The 20,080-nt window shown below is 44.2% G+C and overlaps 1 protein-coding gene across 2 annotated transcripts in view; it reads right to left on the bottom strand.

Annotated features, from left to right (window-relative positions):
* The window catches only part of LOC115198021 (signal transducer and activator of transcription 5B), a 95,090-nt gene extending 75,427 nt beyond the window's left edge, over window positions 1-19,663 (bottom strand). The window contains exon 1 of one of the 2 annotated variants that reach the window (XM_029759684.1): window positions 19,376-19,663. The gene's annotated coding sequence lies outside the window, so the exon portion shown is untranslated. The remainder of the gene's footprint in view (window positions 1-19,375) is intronic. The other variant, XM_029759674.1, reaches the window with a different exon arrangement.
* Window positions 19,664-20,080: the final 417 nt, after the last annotated feature.

Below are 20,080 nucleotides of genomic sequence, written 5' to 3' on the forward strand. Positions count from 1 at the left end.
TCAACCAATCCAGTAAAATGTGGAGGAGGAGTTAAGACGAAGTGTCGCCTTGTTAACGTCCAAAAGAGGAAGTCGTGTCACAGGCTCTCTTTCCATTTCCCCTGAAAACCAGAACATCCGTTTGTTGGGGACTCGGCAGAGGCTACTATAACATCTAAACTCCACTTACCTGGCATCGGCAAGAACTCCTAAAAAGTGTGCTACTTGTGCACACATACACAGTAGCCCAAAAGTGGAAAGTAAAACAAGATGCTCCAATGGGCAGGAGGTAATGGCAATAAAAGAGAAGAGGAGTGACCTTGCAAACAGAAAAACAAACTGAACACCAAATGAACATACATTAAATGTAATTTGGTTGTGTGTTTGTTTTTCTATTTTTGAAGATACGGTACAGTGAACGAAAAACATGCTGGTGACATATACAGTAACAGTCAAAAGTTTGGATACACCTACTCATTCCAGGATTTTTTTTTTATTACTATTTTCTATATTGTAGAATAATAGTGAAGACATCAAAACTATGAAATAACACATATGGAATCATGTAGTCACCAAAAAAGTGTTAAACAAATCAAAATATATTTTATATTTGAGATTCTTCAAAGTAGCCACCCTTTGCCTTGATGACAGCTTTGTACACTCTTGGCATTCTCTCAACCAGATTCATGAGGTAGTCACCTGGAATACATTTCAATTAACAGGTGTGCCTTGTTAAAAGTTAATTTGTAGATTTTTTCCCCCTTCTTAATGCATTTGAGCCAATCAATTGTGTTGTGACAAGGTAGGGGTGGTATACAGAAAATAGCCCTATTTGGTAAAAGACCAAGTCCACATTATGACAAGAACAGCTCAAATCAGCAAAGAGAAATGACGGTCCATCATTACTTTAAGACATGAAGGTGTGTCCAAACTTTTGACTGGTACTGTCTCGGCTCTCCTTCACTTTTACTTCTACATACTATGGGCATACGCAGACAGACGCACACACACATGCAAACACACACGCCTGAGTAAACACCTCAGGCAAGAGGTAAAGGTCAGTTTGAAGGTTGAATGAGGGATAAAGTATTGTTCGAACTTACTCAACCTGGTCAGACTGCATTAGTATCAATGTAGCATGTGCAGTAATAACCAAACGGATTGTTGTAGCCTACAGTAAACTGCTCTTATTGGCTTTATTATACACTCTTAGAAAAAAGGGTTCTTCGGCAGTCCCCATAGGAGAACCCTTTATGCTTCCAGGTATAACCCTTTTGGGTTCCAGGTAAAAACCCTTTTGGTTTCCATGTAGACCACTGTAGAAAGGGTTCTATATGGAACCCAAAAGGGTTCTATCTAGAACCAAAAGGGTTCTACCTGCAACCACAAAGGGTTCTTCAAAGGGTTCTCCTATGGGGACAGCCGAAGAACCTTTCAAGGTTCTAGATAGTACAGTCTTAGGGGGAAAAAAAGTGTTTTGTTTTGTGACACACAGTCTGTCTGAATGTTGTTCACATGGATGGATCTTCTTTTGTACTTCTCCTGTGCAAGGTTAGTCTTTGGTCCAGCTAAAGGGTTTGTAAGATAACATTTAAAAAAAAGAACTGTATAAAGAAAACAGTTTCTGCTAGGAAAAATGCAGGTTTGTCCTCCTCATCATTGATTTCTATTTGAAAGCCCACTTCTTACATGTATCTAATGCCACTCTCTCTCTCTACACTCATCTCCCATTCGCTGTACTGTACCTTCCACCATGCTCTTCTAACTCTCTCATGTCTTTTCCCTTGGTACATTTCTGCCCCTCTCTCTCTGGCTCCACATCAACACCCCTGTAAACACCAAGGCAGGCAGCTTTTGAGAACCCTGTCCTTTGACCTTTCCAGCTTGTCACGTGTCAGAGTTCAGATAGCTGCAGTTTCTCACACGCGGTGTCTAATGTGGTCATCAGTGCCATGCCCCCCCCCTTCTCACCACTCCTCCAGCACCCCACCCCGCTCTTTTTCCCTCATGTGCACTTCGTAAAGGTCACCCTCTACCCCACCTTACCCGCCCTCCCCTCAAATCCCAGTGGTCTGCTTAACCTTAACCTATGCTGGGGTTTTATTGCACTGTAAAAACAACAGAGTGACTCACACCCTCCTTCCCAAATGGCACCCTAGTGCAGTAATCTGGTCAAAAGTAGTGCGCTACAAAGGGAAAAGGGTGCGAATTAAAGTAGATTAAAGTCCACACCTGTTTTACTTGGCACATGTGACTAATAACTTTTGATTTGATTTGAGACGCAGTCCTGGTCTCGGGGCAGAGTGGACTAGGGAGCTGTGCCACCTAGGATAGAGGAGACCATGACTCAGAACCTAGCTACAATATGGAACAACAGGAGGCTGTAGTAGTACACAATTGGTACACAATTGTGGTACACAATTACACAGTGCCAAGTGGTGCTTGCTGCTGCCTGGGACTCTCTAACATCCAGCTGTCCTTCTTGCATTAGCTGTTTTGAAGTGGAGACTATGCTACTGCTAAAATAATTCAGAAGAATAAGAAAAAACACCACTCAACTATAGCTATGTCTATTGAACCATAATTGAAATAACAGAAAACACTGTTGCCATGGCGTTTCCGAGCGAAAGCAGTTGCTTTGACCTTGCAGACTCACTGGATTGTGACCACTAGCGGTTCTGGGGGGGGGGGGGGGGGGGGGGGGGGGGGCAGTGCCCATGTGACAACAATTTTGGACCCCCTTGTGGCCCCCCTAAATGTGGAGTATGAAATACTAATTTTTGCTATCGTTCTTTTTTTACATCCGTTATTAGACAGTGGCAACGATGAGGATTGTGAATATGGTCTTTTGCCTGCTAATGCCTGCAATGCAGTGAAGAAAACGATATGACAACAATAACGTCTAATGTAACTGGCCCCAGCTTGGCCCCCCCAGTTGAAATGGTCTAGAACCGCCACTGGTTGTGACACATTTCATAAGAGCCCCACAAGTACTACAAGGACGTGTCTCCTGCGGCTGCATGTGACGCAATGACATTCATAACAAGATATCCCTGAATCAAAGTTGCCACTTTGAATTTGTGCTTTGATTGCATTTCAGTTGAATGACATTGCCACTGTGAGTTAGCGCAGGGTTCCCCCCAAGGCTGTGGGCTTTCTGCCTCATATGACCTGCTAATAGTGTAATGGACAACACACATTGTCCTTTCACTGGGAAACCTTTTAGCTGAGACCTGAGGGACTCCAAATGTCACACTGTTGCTAGGCTTGTGGCAGAGGAGCAACCCACTGGAGAGCAGAGCAAAGCAGAGTGAACATCCAGCCAAAGCCAAGTGGGACGAGAGAAGCAAAGGTGTGGGATCATGGATGGGGCCGGGACTGAGGCTGACAGTGGTGCTGGGCCTGAGGCTGGGGCAGGCAGTGGTGCTGAGACTGAGGCTGGGGCGGGCAGTGGTGCTGAGACTGAGGCTGGCAGTGGTGCTGGGACTGAGGCTGGGGCGGGCAGTGGTGCTGGGACTGAGGCTGGGGCGGGCAGTGGTGCTGGGACTGAGGCTGGCAGTGGTGCTGGGACTGAGGCGGGCAGTGGTGCTGAGGCTGAGGCTGGCAGTGGTGCTGAGGCTGAGGCTGGCAGTGGTGCTGAGGCTGAGGCTGGCAGTGGTGCTGGGACTGAGGCTGGCAGTGGTGCTGGGACTGAGGCTGGCAGTGGTGCTGGGACTGAGACGGGCAGTGGTGCTGAGGCTGAGGCTGGCAGTGGTGCGGGGACTGAGGCTGGCAGTGGTGCTGGGACTGAGGCTGGCAGTGGTGCTGGGACTGAGACGGGCAGTGGTGCTGAGGCTGAGGCTGGCAGTGGTGCTGGGACTGAGGCTGGCAGTGGTGCTGGGACTGAGGCGGGCAGTGGTGCTGAGGCTGAGGCTGGCAGTGGTGCTGGGACTGAGGCTGCGGCGGGCAGTGGTGTTGAGGCTGGTGCTGGATGTTGGATTGAGGCTGGGTATGGCAGTGGTGCTGGGGATCGCGCTGGCGTTGCAGCTGAGCTGTGGTGGTGGAGGTCCTTTTGGATCATCAGACACCTCCATGCCCTCCCAGGCAAAACAAAGGACTTGACCTGATTTTCTCTGGGACATTTCCTGGCACTGTACATATAGTCCAGTTCCTCCTATTACGATGCTGGACTGACTATGGTAGTCCCTCAGTCTCCCTGGGATAATCTAGATAAACTGAAAGGGCAATGAGTCATGGCAGTTATTCCCGCCGGAGAGAGGCTTTCCTAAATTACACCTCAGATCACCATTACCTTGTTGGTGTTTCCCTTTGTACTGTCCACCATGTCCACACAGTCCATGCTAATACAGGGAGGAGATGTTTCAAATCCACAGCATCATATGACACCCTGAAATAACTCTTCTGAATATAAATCCCTCTACTCTTTCTTCTCTTCCTCCTCCTCCCCAGCCCGGACCGCGTTGTCCCATTAGGCTCTGTAAAACTCACCCAGAGAGTAGTTCCTGCAGTGTGTGCAGCAGCCCTGTCCTGTCACCAGTCTATATTGACTGGATAAAAAGCCCCTATTGACTTTGCCACTGCACTGAACAGGCATGAGAAGAGAAGAGAGAAGTCCTCAGAGACAGGCTCCATTGAGGCCAGGACACTGTGAACAAAGCCAGTACCATATCAAACCCATCCTGCATACACAGGTAAAGTGTAACACACACAGTACACTGATCTTTAACAAACCACACTTTCAATTTCTGTATTAGCCAATAATGCATTTGCAAGGCTATTCTCTCTGTCTGACATCCTTTCATTCATCCGTTATCTTAGTGGATGCGTCGCCTCTCTTATCTCGTCATTTGCGTTTATGAGAGAGTGCATTCATGGGTATTTTAGTTTGCATGTCCACATATTTTTCATAATGTACGCCGCACAATAACACAATGGCATCGTTTTATAATTCAACGTAGACGGACACAATAATATAACGAAAACTACCATGGGAATAAAGGCCACGATGGGCCATGAACATATCCAATTGCTATCCTATATCCTATTCATGTACAGAGCACATCCACTCAATCCGTGTTGTGCGAGGCACAGGGGTCTGGTGACGCAATGGAGGATTGGGGAAGAATGTGAGGCTGGAGAAAGTACCTCATGAGGACAATGAATCATGGTAATACTGTGTTACACTGAGTATTCACTCTCTCTGTTCTCTCTCTCACTCTCTGTCCCCCCCATCTCTCTCTCTCTCTCTCTCTCTTCCCCTCGCTTTCTGCATATATTTAACGGCACATGAGATCAATTCATACGGTTGAATGCTTCCCAGAGAAAGCGTGGGACCCTGTGCAACAGAAGGGGACTACACTGTACAGTACAACAGTCCCACAGATTTACTTCACTGGTGTAACTTTGAGAAAGGTGGGAACTGAGAAGAAAAAACACTGGTGTTTTAAAAGTGCAAGGTTGCACTTATACAGTAAGTGTGATATGAACAAGGGTTCTGTTTGTTTATCAAATGTTGCACTCTGACCCCACGCGCACAAACACGCACACACACACAGTACAGACAGACTCCCCCTGCATATGGAGCCCTTGTCTCCACCAGCCTGGGATATCAGATACTTTTCTGTGTTTAATCATTGATATGTCCCAGGATGCCCAGAGGCAGCCACTAGTAGTGTGGGGTAAAACCATACTCTATTCATTTTAATGAGACTACTCCAGTCAATATTTCATTTCCTCCTTCAACTACACTTTGGAGATGTTATATGAGGTTCCTCCAGTGCAAGCTGAGCAGCAGGGTTAGGAGAGAGAGAGAGAGAGAGAGAGAGAGAGAGAGAGAGAGAGAGAGGAGAGAGAGAGAGAGAGAGAGAGAGAGAGAGAGGAGAGAGAGAGAGAGAGAGAGAGAGAGAGAGAGAGAGAGAGAGAGGAGAGAGAGAGAGAGAGAGAGAGAGAGAGAGAGAGAGAGAGAGAGAGAGAGAGAGAGAGAGAGAGAGAGAGAGAGAGAGAGAAGGTCGTGCAGAGTGAGCAGCAGCGAGCAACGCTGGAGAGGAGAAGAGCCGGGGGCAATGACGAACTAATTGGATCAATAGAACCACAGATCCACACTCTGACGGTCCACATTACACTAGCTCTGCACTAGATAGAGATAGATGGAGAGGGATGAGAAGAAGAACAGAGAGCCTAGGACAGAGGGGAAGACGGGGCCCAGAAATGAGTCAATACTTCCTTATCCATTAGGATATTGATTTATTTTCAATTTAAAGTGGAACCAAGAGAGAGAGAGAGAGGGAAAGAGAGATGTGTGTGATTAAGACTGTCAGAACCACAGATCCTACTGAGATGGAAAGAGAGTGACAGGAAGGGCCTGAGGTTTGACACCAGACAGACAGACAGCCTGACCGACCAACCAACAGACATGGCTTTAGACTTGCTCAATCAGGGTTGGCAGCCTGATCCTGTCAAACAACAGATTATAAAACACAACACCACTAAAGCAGCAACATTCATTTTGACAAAAGGCCCTGTCCATTCTGGATCATCATCATCATCATCTGCTTCATCTTGTCTTAATCTGCTAAAGACATTTGGCCCATTCCCCAGAGAGAGAGCAGACATGACCTACATTTGTTTGTTTTTTTAACATTCTGGGATTAAGCGGGTCGGGAATAATGGAAACATGACGTGTGTGTGCGGCATCTGATGAGATGTTCTTATTTCCCTAATTCTGTCTCACTCCTTCCCTTCTTCTCAGTTCTCCGCCCCCCACATCATTCAGTCAGGGTGTTATATTTAATGAGGATCTCCTGCTGTAGCGTAACCAGTAGTAGGTTTGAACGTGGAAGTGGTGATCGACTACCGGTTAGGCCTCATCCTGCTTTAAGTTACACTACATTTAACAGGCAGATTCTCAAACTCCATTGAAACAGAAGGCTTGACCACTTTACTCTCTGCCAGGATCTTTAACCAAGAAGAAATTCCTCAGAAAGCCAAAAGGATACAGTTCAATTCTCCAGAAGACACTGTAGAATTATATTCCATAACCAGCCAGTATCCAAACAAAACCACCTGCTGAAAAATACAGCAAATTCAAACCCTAACCAGCCAATACAATCCTCCACAAAACCAAAACCAGGAAAGACAAGGCAAAATATAAACCAAACATCAGACCAAAATGACCCAATAGGTTTAGAAACGGAAATCATCAGTGGAGGACCGGAAGAGTTTAGATGACATCACCACTGGAGCACATAATACTCTTCAGAGTAGCAGCGATTGGTCGAGTCATGGGTGAGCTTATTAGGCTTGACCTTTCAGTGAACTACTGCAAGGCTGATGCCAGGCTGATTTATGGCAATAAGGGCAGAGCAGATGACCCCTGACCTCTAGTGCATTACTGGAGCCACTAGATTAGTCTCTCCTCCAGGTTATCTGGGGGGATATCACTGCCTTGCCTTATCCACTGAACAACAGGAACACTGGTCACACAGATGCATACAACATACTGTAGATAGTATAGCTTGCTACAGATGTAGGATTTTAAATTAGATCACCCTATTTTAGGAGAAAATCTCCAATCATTATAATCCGCATAATAATTCACATTTCCTGTTGCTGCAGGATTATTTTCGTGTTACAGCAAACTGGCTCAAATTAAGATTCTACATCTGTCCACTCATCCAGTCTATTCTGTTAAATCCTTCTCTTCATTTACAAATCTATGATCTGTGCCTGTCTTGACAGGACACTGTAGCCAGAAGTTTAAAGAGTGCAGGGTGAGAAAGTCTGCTTCTTCGGCATTGTGGCACCTGAAGGCTAGGTGAGAATTTGTCGGATTGCTGGGTATCAAGAAAGATTTTTAGGCTTGTGGCAATTTTTTGTTGATGCAAACAAAAGTTTAGGAACCACTGATGTGGAATCAAGTGATCGGTTGGGAATGAACCCATAGTAGGCTCTACTGGTCTCTATCTCCAACGGACAGGTACATTTTTTCAACGTCAGAGCCCAAAGTGGTTAGCGTGGTAGCTATGGCATGCTCTGAGCGGCATGTAAGTGATTTTGATATTTGCTAACATATGAACGAATTCTGCTGTCCAGCATGACGCGACCGGCAGCAAATTGGACCTCCTGTAGAGTTGATCAAACGTTACAGTTCTTCTTTCATATCCCCCGGTGCCAACCCAGCATGAGGTGAGCATGCCTTACGAAGATTGGGTAGCTTTTAATTAATTACTTTGAAAACAATATGTTGGGCTGGATGAAATGATAATCACAGTCATATGATATCACAATAATTTAAACGATTACAATATACTGTAAATAGGGCCTCCTGAGTGGCGCAGCGGTCTAGGGCTCTGCGTCGCAGTGCTTGAGGCGTCACTACAGACCCGGGTTCGGTCCCAGGCTGTGTTGCAGCCGGCCGCGACCGGGAGACCCATGAAGTGGCGCACAATTGGCCCAGCGTCGTCCGGGTTAGGGGAGGGTTTGGCTGGCTGGGTTGTCCTTGTCTCATCGTGCTCTAGCGACTCCTTGTGGTGGGCCGGGCGCATGCACGCTGACTTCAGTCGCCAGCTGTACGGCGTTCCCTCCGACACATTGGTGCGGCTGTCTTCTGGGTTAAGAAGCAGTGAGGCTTGGCAGGGTCGTGTTTCGGAGGACACATGGCTCTCAACCTTCACCTCTCCCGGGTCCGTACGGGAGTTGCAGCGATGGGACAAGACTGTAACTACCAATTGGATTTCACAAAAAAGGGGTAAAAAGTACCCCAAAAATAAATAAAGAATATACTGTAAATGCTAGGAGAATGCAAGTGAGCATCCCTGTTGGTTCAGCTTCAATGTGAAAATGCCTGCTCCTGTTTAGAGTCTATTGAATGTAACTCTGGTGAAGTGGTTGTAGCATAGAACAGCATTTTACTCATGTGTGTTGTTTACTTTACAGCAAAGAACTGAGAATAGGTCGAAATTCTGGTTTCCAATGATTTGCATACAATTTGCATATTGCAACAAGGATAGATGACACCAGTTATCTCCCAACCCCAATACAATGCCAATGGATATGTAAGAAGGAATTAACCAGAAATAAAAGTTAATTAAGTAAGGTACATCCAAAGACCATCACATTTAACAAATACATATCGCATTTAACCCAGTCAGCTTAATAACTCAGTCAGAAACTCGGAATCACAGCAAAAACCAAAATATCCACAGGCGACATTTGAGGAAAAACGTGATGCTCACAGCCACATGCCCCTCCCTAATATGCATGCTACCTTCCCATGGCTGGCTGAGAGCGATGGCTGGGAGTGACCTTCTTCGAGAGCACTGGTAATTTCTTGTGTGTCATAAAGATAATATCTGGAGGCCTTATCACATGTCTCAGTGTCTGGTGCGCAACACAGAGGAAGGGAGTAATCTTTAAAATACATATATTTTTACAGTCTATCAGAGAAATACAGTGAAAGAGAGAGAGCAAAAGTGAAAGAGGGAGAGAGAGAGATAGAGAGAGAGATACATGAAGACCAGCAGGAGTGATTCAACTCCATGGGTGTTGATGACTATGTGGACCATCTTAACCATTTTAAAAATGAAAGATTTAGTTGGATGATAAACCACTTGTTAACAATGTAGCCCATTTAGTGTTACTAGATACAAACTCCAGAGTAATGTAGCTGTCAACCGTGACCCAGGCTACATAATGTATTTGACAGACCGATCAGTCTTGCCTAGGCAAGGCTGAGAGCTCTGGAGGTCATGTGACTATAGGATTAGTTTGAGCCCAACTGAAAGGGGCGGGGTTAGTGGGGGTAGGGGTTAGCGAGAGCCTTGCTTTCACCACCACATGCTTTCTCATAGACCCAGGGACTCCTCCCCTACTACAGGATCTCTTTCCCTTTAACTGTCTTTCTCCCTTCCTCCTCTCGCTGCTTGAAAACATTTTCAACCCATTTCACGCTCACCCTAGTGAGGTTTAATCTCTGCTTGGACTGGACAACACACTGTTACTCATCTAAAGGCAGAGAGAGAGAAGAGAGAGAATGTAAAAAGAAACCAATCAACACCGTGGCCATATGAAAAAGGCCACGCCACACACTGAGGTACTCATTGGCTGTGTTTGAGATCATTAACACCATGATGTATCATGGGTAAATCATGACTGACTGATCTAGAACTAAGATTGAGTCGTTTTTTTAGATGCACAGTGATTTGTAGAGCAGTCAGTCTCGACTCGCCTTTAAAGTCGGCTTCAATGTTGAACGTGCTTCCTTGTAGCCTACATGACACCGCACTCTGATTGGGCAACACTTCCCCCTGCTCAAATTGGAACTACCTCTTAGTCCTAATCTAAGATTTGATTATTCTACCCCAATAACAGCTAGTTATCCTACCCCAATTTACGATTTTCAATGGTCAAACAAGGACAATTTCAACCTCCTATCAACACCTCCTCCCCTTTTCCCTTTTCTTCCTCCTTCCCTCCAACGGTGTGTATTCATGGACGCCAAGAGATGCCATCTTCGGTCTCTCTGTGTTTGAGCATTTTCCTTCAATATGTGTAGGCCATCTATCTGATGCTGTCTGGTTTAAAAGAGTATGACATTGCTGCCGCCCGTAGAATTGAAAGCAGCGAGCATTTGGCTTCCCTTGATAAAGAATAAAATAATAATAGCCAATCGGCATTGAGATAAACTGAGTGAGCTCAACTGTGAATGGTCCTGGCGCGCCAAAAAAAAGTGTCAAGGGAGGGAAGCCAGTTTGGATATAGCTTCACACCAATCACATCACATCACATCCGAAGCAACACGTAATTTACAGTAAAACAAATCTTGTTGTCATTGTTCTCCGGTGGCTAGCTAGCTAAAATCGGCCCTTTCCTAAATTAGGATGGAGATAGGGAGAAATGGAGAAATGGATTTAGACTTGTGGTTTGACTTAATTCTCCGTACTGGACAATGATTATAACAGCGATTCTGATCTAACCATACATTGTGCCCCTGGACTGAGAGGATGAAAGTTCAATATGTAGCTAGATGTAGTACGCTAATGTTAACTAGCTGGCCTGGTGCATCGTTGGCCATGAAAGGAAGTTAGGCTAGTAAGTAAGCATTTTAGCCAGGTAGCATACGACAACAAAAACTAAAAGTGTGTACTGTATGACAGAGTCATGAAAGAGAGGAGGATGGCATTGGTTGTTTCTTTACAAGTAGGGCGAGTCGACATGTTTTTTCTACTTGCACGCACAAACGCACGCACGCGCACACAAACACACGCACGCGCGCACACACACACACACATCATATTTAGCTTTCATTGATTGGACAAAATTATTTTTGTTATCTTAGTTATCACTGTCTGTATTAGACTAAGCAGAGGTGATTTGATGATGTTGAAATGGTGCTGGAACAGTGGAGGCAGCTCCTGTTTTCTTTGAGACTTGCGGAAAACTCTCCGTGGTTCTAAATCAATAGTTGTTTAGTAGTCTGAAAATGTGGGAAACATTAACTTGCTTGACCATGCTGTAGATCATGTAACTGTTTGTTACGTGCGATATGCTTCGTGGACACCGGACAGATGTTGCTCTCCGGTTTTGTGATGAAACAAAGGTGTGGTTGAATTTATTCTGCCACTGTCTTCTTATTGTCTCAACCTTAGGCCTATATATCACAGTGGCAAGGCATATGAAGTAACAGGTTATAGAGCAAACAATGCAATTATCACAACACATAGGTTGTAAAATGGCTTTTTTTACCTGGCTTGGATGGCTTCCTCTCCTCAACTGTATGAGATCATCTGTGACTGTGTGACTCCTGATTTAAAGCATTCTGACAGGACAAGGGATTAATGACTGATAACCAAGCCAGGAACTTTTCCCATATACAGTGTACACCATTAATATTATGATTATGATTATTAATAACAATAATCTTCATAATAATAACAGATTGTATTTGTATAGTGCTTTTCATTACAGCAATGACAGGTGCTGTTAGATTACAATGTACTTTTTCTGACTGTTTGGAAGTGTAAACAACACTAAATAAATTCTAAGTAATAGCAGTCTGTTCTAACAAAAAGAAAATGTAAAGCCTTTGTTACAGCATAGCAAAGATCAAAAAGCAGAATCTGTGAATTTGCTTCATCTTACATTTTGCCGTTGCATGAGGCTTGGTGCTCACGGAATTAGTAGGCTATTAAACAAACACTCAAACAGGCTGACAGAAGCTATATCTGTCTTATTTCTGTAGATATACTGTGCCTTCAGAAAGTATTCAGACTCCTTGACTTTTTCCACGTTACGTTACAGCCTTATTCTAAAATGTATAACTTTTTTTTTTACGGAACATTCTATACACAATACCCCATAGTGAAAAAGAAAAAAAAATGTTTTAGAAGTGTTTGCTAATTTATTGGCACCCCTGTATTTGGGGAATTTCTCCCATTCTTCCCTGCCAACCTCTAAAGTTCTGTCAGGTTGGATGGGGAGTGTTGCTGCACAGCTATTTTCAGGTTTCTCCAGAGATGTTCGATTGGGTTCAAGTCCGGGCTCTGGCTGGGCCACTCAAGGACATTCAGAGACATGTCCCGAAGCCACTCCTGTGTTGTCTTGGCTGTGTGCTTAGGGTCGTTGTCCTGTTGGAAAGTGAACTTTTGCCCCTGTCTGAGGTCCTGAGAGCTCTGGAGCAGGTTTTCATCAAGGATCTCTCTGTACTTTGCTCCGTTCATCTTTGCCTCAATCCTGACTAGTCTCCCAGTCCCCGCCCCTGAAAATGGTGCCATGTTTCCTCCAGACGTGATGCTTGGCATTCAGGCCAAAGAGTTCAATCTTGGTTTCATCAGACCAGAGAATCTTGTTTCTCATGGTCTGAGAGTTCTTTACGTTCTTTAGATCTTTAACTCCAAGCGGGCTGTCATGTGCCTTTTACTGAGGAGTGGCTTCCGTCTAGCCACTCTACCATAAAGGCCTGATTGGTGGAGTGCTGCAGAGATGGTTGTCCTTCTGGAAGGTTCTCCCATCTCCACAGGGGAACTCTAGAGCTCTGTCAGAGTGATCATCGGGTTCTTGGTCACCTCCCTGACCAAGGCGCTTCTCCCCCGATTGCTCAGTTTGGCCGGGCAGCCAGCTCTAGGAAGAGTCTTGGTGGTTCCAAACTTCTTCCATTTAAGAATGATGGAGGCCACTGTGTTCTTGGGGACCATCAATGCTGCAGAATGTTTTTGGTACCCTTCCCCAGATCTGTGCCTCGACACAATCCTGTCTACGAGCTCTACAGACAATTCCTTCAACCTCATGGCTTGGTTTTTGCTCTGACATGCACTGTCAACTGTGGGACCTTATATAGACAGGTGCGTGCCTTTCCAAATGATGTCCAATCAATTGAATTTACTACTGGTGGACTCCAATGAAGTTGTGGAAACATCTCAAGGATGATCGATGGAAACAGGATGCACCTGAGCTCAATTTCAAGTCTCAAAGCAAAGGGTCTGAATACTTATGTAAATAAGGTATTTCTGTTTTGAATTTTCCTAAAAACCTGTCTTCGCTATGTCATTATGGGATATTGTTAGTAGATTGCTTAGGGAAAAAAATATTTAATCAGTTTTAGAAAAAGGCTGTAACCTAACAGAATGCTGAAAAAGTTAAGGGGTCTGAATACTTTCTGAAGGCACTGTATATGGATGCTTTATAAAGCCAGACACATTTAAGTTAGGCTATTGATTATAGACCAAATGTAGTTGGGATATCCTCGCTACTCCATTTTCTTTGACAATTAGGCTAAGGCAAGGGCTGTATCCTTGTCTCTGCTGCTGCTGCCTCCGCCGCATTGTTCTCAATCCCAATATGCTGTTTAACTTTGCTATTATGCACATAGCAACATAGGGAAAGGCACACTGAAGATTATCTTTTAGAATCGTGGACAGCGACCGTACCCAACATTTGTTATAAAATAATATTAGATATATTAGTGTTGCACCATTATTTTTACATAATACAAGCATATACAATATCAGTATCACATGTCTTAGAGTGATGGACTATGTCATCCCTGTGGCCTCCGCATTGGATTAGTCCACTGAGACAGGTGCGAATCAGACAGGTGTCTTGTGCACCATGAAAAAAAAATGACGACTGCTCGACTAAAGAAATCTCAGCCGACCAACAGCGTATTGACCAAACAATCAACCAGTCGACTAAATGGGGCCAACCCTAAAATATGTACAATATGTACAGAGCTCTCTGTCTATGCGACCTCACAGCGCCATGGAAACCACAGAATTAAAATGTGTTACATCCATGAATTCCTCACAGGCATGCATGGAATACTTCAACTAACCATCCCTTTTCACCAGCATCAGAGCAACCCACCCATGCACCAAAACCTCTCATCTTCCTCTTTCCTCCACCCCTTCCGGTAAAGACCCATCAGGTCAGTATCCCTGCCATGGCTTGCCTGGTAGCAGGGAAGGAGATAAAGTGGGGGAACCCTGGCTAAGTACACGGGCATGCTGTGACCACATGGCCTGTTGAGAGACGGGATCCTTAAGCATAGGGTTTCCCATGTTCCCCTGCTGTTTCTGGGGCTGTCTCTTTGTGTCTGTTTCTGCTCCCTCCTTGCCTAGGACAGGTTGTGCTGTCCAACTCATGTGTGCCCGGCATGCCAACTGTCCACGCTAGCCAGACCCAAAACGACCTCGGAAACTTTGTCTTGGCAGTGGAAACGGCCAGTTACATAGTCCAGTTGAATTAACTGTGTGGGCTCCCCAGGCAGCGCTTCACATAATGTCAAGTGGGTCAGGGTTAAGTGGTGCAAACAATCCTTGATGGTTTACCATAACGGTTTTCATTGATGTCTGACCTAGTGCTTATTTATTTTAGAGAGGGAAAACACATCCCAAATTGTGCAGATGAAGCTGGGCAGATAATCCACTAAGGAAAATCTACAGGACCTAGTACCACAAATACTTTGCAGGTATCAGGACAGAAAGCCCAATACAGTAATACAGCAGAACGTATAAGTGATACAGCAGAACTTATAAGCAGCCAAAGAGCAAACGGAACAGAGCCAGAAACCTTTAAAAAATCCAATCTAAGTAATAAAACATATATAGAACCAAAGTCAACACTATTTTTTCAAAAGTCCTCATCTGCTAAAGGGCATGCAGCCCCAGGGAGAAGTAGTTGATAGCAGTGAACATGGTATGACAGGAGCACTCGGGTCAGGAACATCATTACTGCAAGCATCCTTCTTTCAATCTCTACTTCAAACCAAACAGGCAAGATGACCTGATGTTGAGTACCCAACTAGTCAGAGAGCCCTGGATGGTGAAAGGGTGGTGGAGGAATAAGGAGTGGTTGTGGGTGGTGGAGGAATAAGGAGTGGTTGTTGGTGGTGGAGGAGGAATAAGGAGTGGTTGTGGGTGGTGGGGGAGGAATAAGGAGTGGTTGTGGGTGGTGGGGGAATAAGGAGTGATTGTTGGTAATGGAGGAATAAGGAGTGGTTGTTGGTAATGGAGGAATAAGGAGTGGTTGTTGGTAATGGAGGAATAAGGAGTGGTTGTTGGTAATGGAGGAATAAGGAGTGGTTGTTGGTAATGGAGGAATAAGGAGTGGTTGTGGGTGGTGGAGGAATAAGGAGTGGTTGTTGGTAATGGAGGAATAAGGAGTGGTTGTTGGTAATGGAGGAATAAGGAGTGGTTGTGGGTGGTAATGGAGGAATAAGGAGTGGTTGTGGGTGGTAGAGGAATAAGGAGTGGTTGTGGGTGGTAGAGGAATAAGGAGTGGTTGTTGGTAATGGAGGAATAAGGAGTAGTTGTGGGTGGTAGAGGAATAAGGAGTGGTTGTGGGTGGTAGAGGAATAAGGAGTGGTTGTGGGTGGTAGAGGAATAAGGAGTGGTTGTGGGTGGTAGAGGAATAAGGAGTGGTTGTGGGTGGTAGAGGAATAAGGAGTGGTTGTGGGTGGTAGAGGAATAAGGAGTGGTTGTGGGTGGTAAAGGAATAAGGAGTGGTTGTGGGTGGTAGAGGAATAAGGAGTGGTTGTTGGTAATGGAGGAATAAGGAGTGGTTGTGGGTGGTAGAGGAATAAGGAGTGGTTGTGGGTGGTAGAGGAATAAGGAGTGGTTGTTGGTAATGGAGGAATAAGGAGTGGTTGTGGGTGGTAGAGGAATAAGGAGTGGTTGTGGGTGGTAGAGGAATAAGGAGTGGTTGTTGGTAATGGAGGAATAAGGAGTGGTTGTGGGTGGTAGAGGAATAAGGAGTGGTTGTGGGTGGTAAAGGAATAAGGAGTGGTTGTGGGTGGTAAAGGAATAAGGAGTGGTTGTGGGTGGTAAAGGAATAAGGAGTGGTTGTGGGTGGTGGGGGAATAAGGAGTGGTTGTTGGTGGTGGAGGAGGAATAAGGAGTGGTTGTGGGTGGTAAAGGAATAAGGAGTGGTTGTGGGTGGTGGGGGAATAAGGAGTGGTTGTTGGTAATGGAGGAATAAGGAGTGGTTGTGGGTGGTGAATTGTCAGGGGAAGGTATATTATGCTGTGGAGGATATATGGGGTCAGATAATTCCACTAGATCAGGGGTATTCAACTGGGGATCCTTCTTTTAATGAATATTACAAATGAACATCACTAGCAACAACAGAATAAACAAATGTTTATGTCAACTTGATTTCTGAACTCCTAATATTTAGCAAATCACAGTAATTGGAGCTAATTACACTTACTAGAGTATCTGACAGACTGAAAAAAGCAGGTAAGGCTGCTGGTAAGCTTTCTTGACTTGGACATTAGTTTTTGTCAACACACGGCTAACCTTTGTTTAACCAGCTAAACAGCTTCTACTGGCCAAAATGTGTTTGGAGATACCTTTCCAGCTAATAGGCTATGTTAGAGTTTACACTTCCAATTAGAACTAGCCTGACTACCCATCCACATCACTTCAGCCAAACACCACACCCACTACCATTTCTTCTCCACCATGAATGTATGGAGCGATTGATAGAGCAGCAGAGTTCAATTCAGAATGAGTCGTCAGGCAAAACTATAACCGCAGGGGGTCAGAAAAATGAAAACATCTACCAAATCAATTCATTTTCAAGGGGTGGTGGGTTGGGTCAAGGAAGTCTGGTAGTGCACCTGACTGTTACCCTTGGTTAGCAAAACACTCATCAAAGCATCCTGACCTGCGCTGCTGTCAGTTGGTGTGTGTATAATGTCATTATAACATGAAAGAGGTAGAATACACAGGGACAAGGTGGGGTGCAATCAAACTGCATCGCAGGAAGTAATGACTTTCTTTATCTGAGTTTCTTTAAACAAACATCAATGTCCATACTCGGTGTGGTTGTAACGCACACACACGCGGACACACACACACACACACACACACACACACACACATCTTATCACCACTCAAAGCTCGCAGTGACATTGACATTTTAGTCATCAACACATCAACAATTTAGGGGTATTTCCTTTATACATAGACCTGTCTGTGCTTGTAAGGTTGAGCTATATGACAGTCTAGTCATACACTATAACATCAATGTATGTGGTGACATTTCAGCTAAACACCAACAACTGTTTCCAATTGCATGTGAGTCATACAGTGTACTATTATGGGACATGTCCATCTCTTCAGTGACAACAACCACAACCATAGAGCACTGCTTTCAGTGGCATTTTTATGCAAACACATCAGTGGCTTCTGTGACATTAATTAGGGAAAGGTACAGGGGATACCTAGTCAGTCGCACAACTGAATGTATTCCACCGAAATGTGCCTTCTGCATTTAACCGGCATCCACGTCACCGATACCGCGATGGTGCTTCTTCTAACCCCAATAGCAACAATTGTGAACGAAAACAAGTGAATGAGCTCCCTTTATAACACAGCGTGAATCAATTCATCTCAGGTTAGTTGAAGCCCATTTCTCACAAGAGAGGAATAAGAAAGCAAACAGAATGATAGTTTTGGTACTGATGGGCCAACAATACTAATTAAATGTGATTTGATTCACCCGCTCAGAGCGATTTCTCATAGAGCACGTGTTTGTTATTTGTTTTCATGTTTGTTTTCATTGTTATGACGACTGACCACATTTTACACAGCATCCTGTGTGGCCATTTTGTTATAAAACAAGTAAAACACTAACTGACACATATCAATGAGGGATTGGGAGACTATTAGGCCAACTAGATGATGTGGCTTGTTTTATTCCTAGATTTAATTTTGACTCACTTGACATAAAGCGTCTTAAATTAAATCCATTGTTTGTGTTCCAAACACCCATGTTTACTCAGTTGTGGTAAGGAGGCTTGGAGAACTGGCACAAAGCACTCAAATAAACAGGGGCAGAGAGAATGTCACACCTTGACTGCATCACCTGGCCTCAAGCCAGGCTGCCTTGCTCTCCAGGTGCAATAAGATAAACATTGGGCTACTTTACCAGCATATCAACACCAAATAAAAAGTCTGCAGCCAATATGGCCTACAGTAGGAATTGTGTCATTGTGCACAGTTGTGTATTATCACATGGTTGTTAACATTTTGTCAAATTATTCCTTAATTTAAAAACGGTCTGCGCCCATTTTCACCAGCAAACTTGGACAAAATTAAAAACATCTCCGAAAAATATTCTGCCAAATAATCCACTCTAAAATGTTTGTGCCATCCCCACAAACACTTGAGTGGATTATTACTCACTTCCTTTGTTGCACTGATCATTTATTTATCTAGTTCTTATCTAAATTCGAAAGTTACCTAACTAACACAGATGTGCAATACAAGTTGAACTTTCACCTGTTAGGCTACAACACAACTTCCTGAGAGGAGTTCCACACGCACATTCATTATACCGTGATATGCGCCTCGCGCTGGCTAACGGTTTGAGAGAATAAACTCACATTGCAATTTGCGTTTGACCTAGGCTACAAGCTATGTCAATGATCCGTATAACATGTGTTATAGCCTACATGCAAATTATGTTAATAATATAGCCTTCAAGATGTTATGTTAAAAACATTGTGCAATGTTGAAGAAAATAAATGATCTAGCGTATTCGAGCTCTCGCTTGACTCCCAGGAGGGGGTTGGACTCAGCCTGTTGATTCAATATATATATATTGAATATATATAGGAGAAAGGGTCAACAAACACTAATAACAAAGTAAATATTATATTAACAATATACTCAATCAATATTGTAAACTGGAAAAATACATATTTGTAGGTTCACATGTGGTATTGTCGGTGACATTATAACCACGTTTGGCTAGCGTAAAAGACGGCAGAGCCGCACAACTCTAACCATAGTTTGTTTACAAAGCGCTGTCAGAACATTCTTTCGCAATAGAAACCGTCTGCACGAAATATGCTTGTCAAAAATCTTCTCGAAGCTGACATAGTTAACAAACCTACCTTGACGGGACGATCAATTGAGTTGTCTTTTTTGCATAAAAGTAAGGGAAAGCTCCGCAACGTACGTACGACCCAGAAAAGGAACCTCTCCCGTCTCTTTCTAACTGTTCGCTACGCAGTTTTTTTCATTCTCTCTCTCTCGTGTCTTTCGCTTGCTCTCCCCTCTAGGATCGGTCAGTGCTATACGGGATCCTTGGGACGTCCAAATCCTAACCTTAACATATACTACCCTTACCCTAACATCAAACATAACCTTACCTAACCCTAACATTTGCCCTTACCTTAACCATTTTAAATGTCAACTTCAATTGGGGGGGGGGGGGGGGGGGGGGGGGCGACGACTTCCCAAGGATCCCGGATAGCAGGAATCGTCTATGTTCTCTCCCTCTCTAACCACCCACTTCCGGCGTTTTCTGTTTGACAGGCGAATATTGTCATATGAAAACATGAACATGTGCAATATATTGTCCCCACTTCAGTAAGCATAATATAGCCTAACCTAACAAATGTCAGGCAATTAAATGATCAAATTATCTAATTCTGTATTGATGATGAAATAGCAACAATAATAATAATAATAAATAGATGGAGAAATAGTTTAGTATTATTTTCCTACATATTATCATGTTATATGCTATTGTTATAATCATCATTAGAAGTAGTCTTGTAGTAACTGAAGTAGCCTTTGTAAGAGTAATGTGATCT

The sequence above is a fragment of the Salmo trutta genome, chromosome 1 (assembly GCF_901001165.1).
Source record: "Salmo trutta chromosome 1, fSalTru1.1, whole genome shotgun sequence".
NCBI classification, from domain to species: Eukaryota; Metazoa; Chordata; class Actinopteri; order Salmoniformes; family Salmonidae; genus Salmo; species Salmo trutta.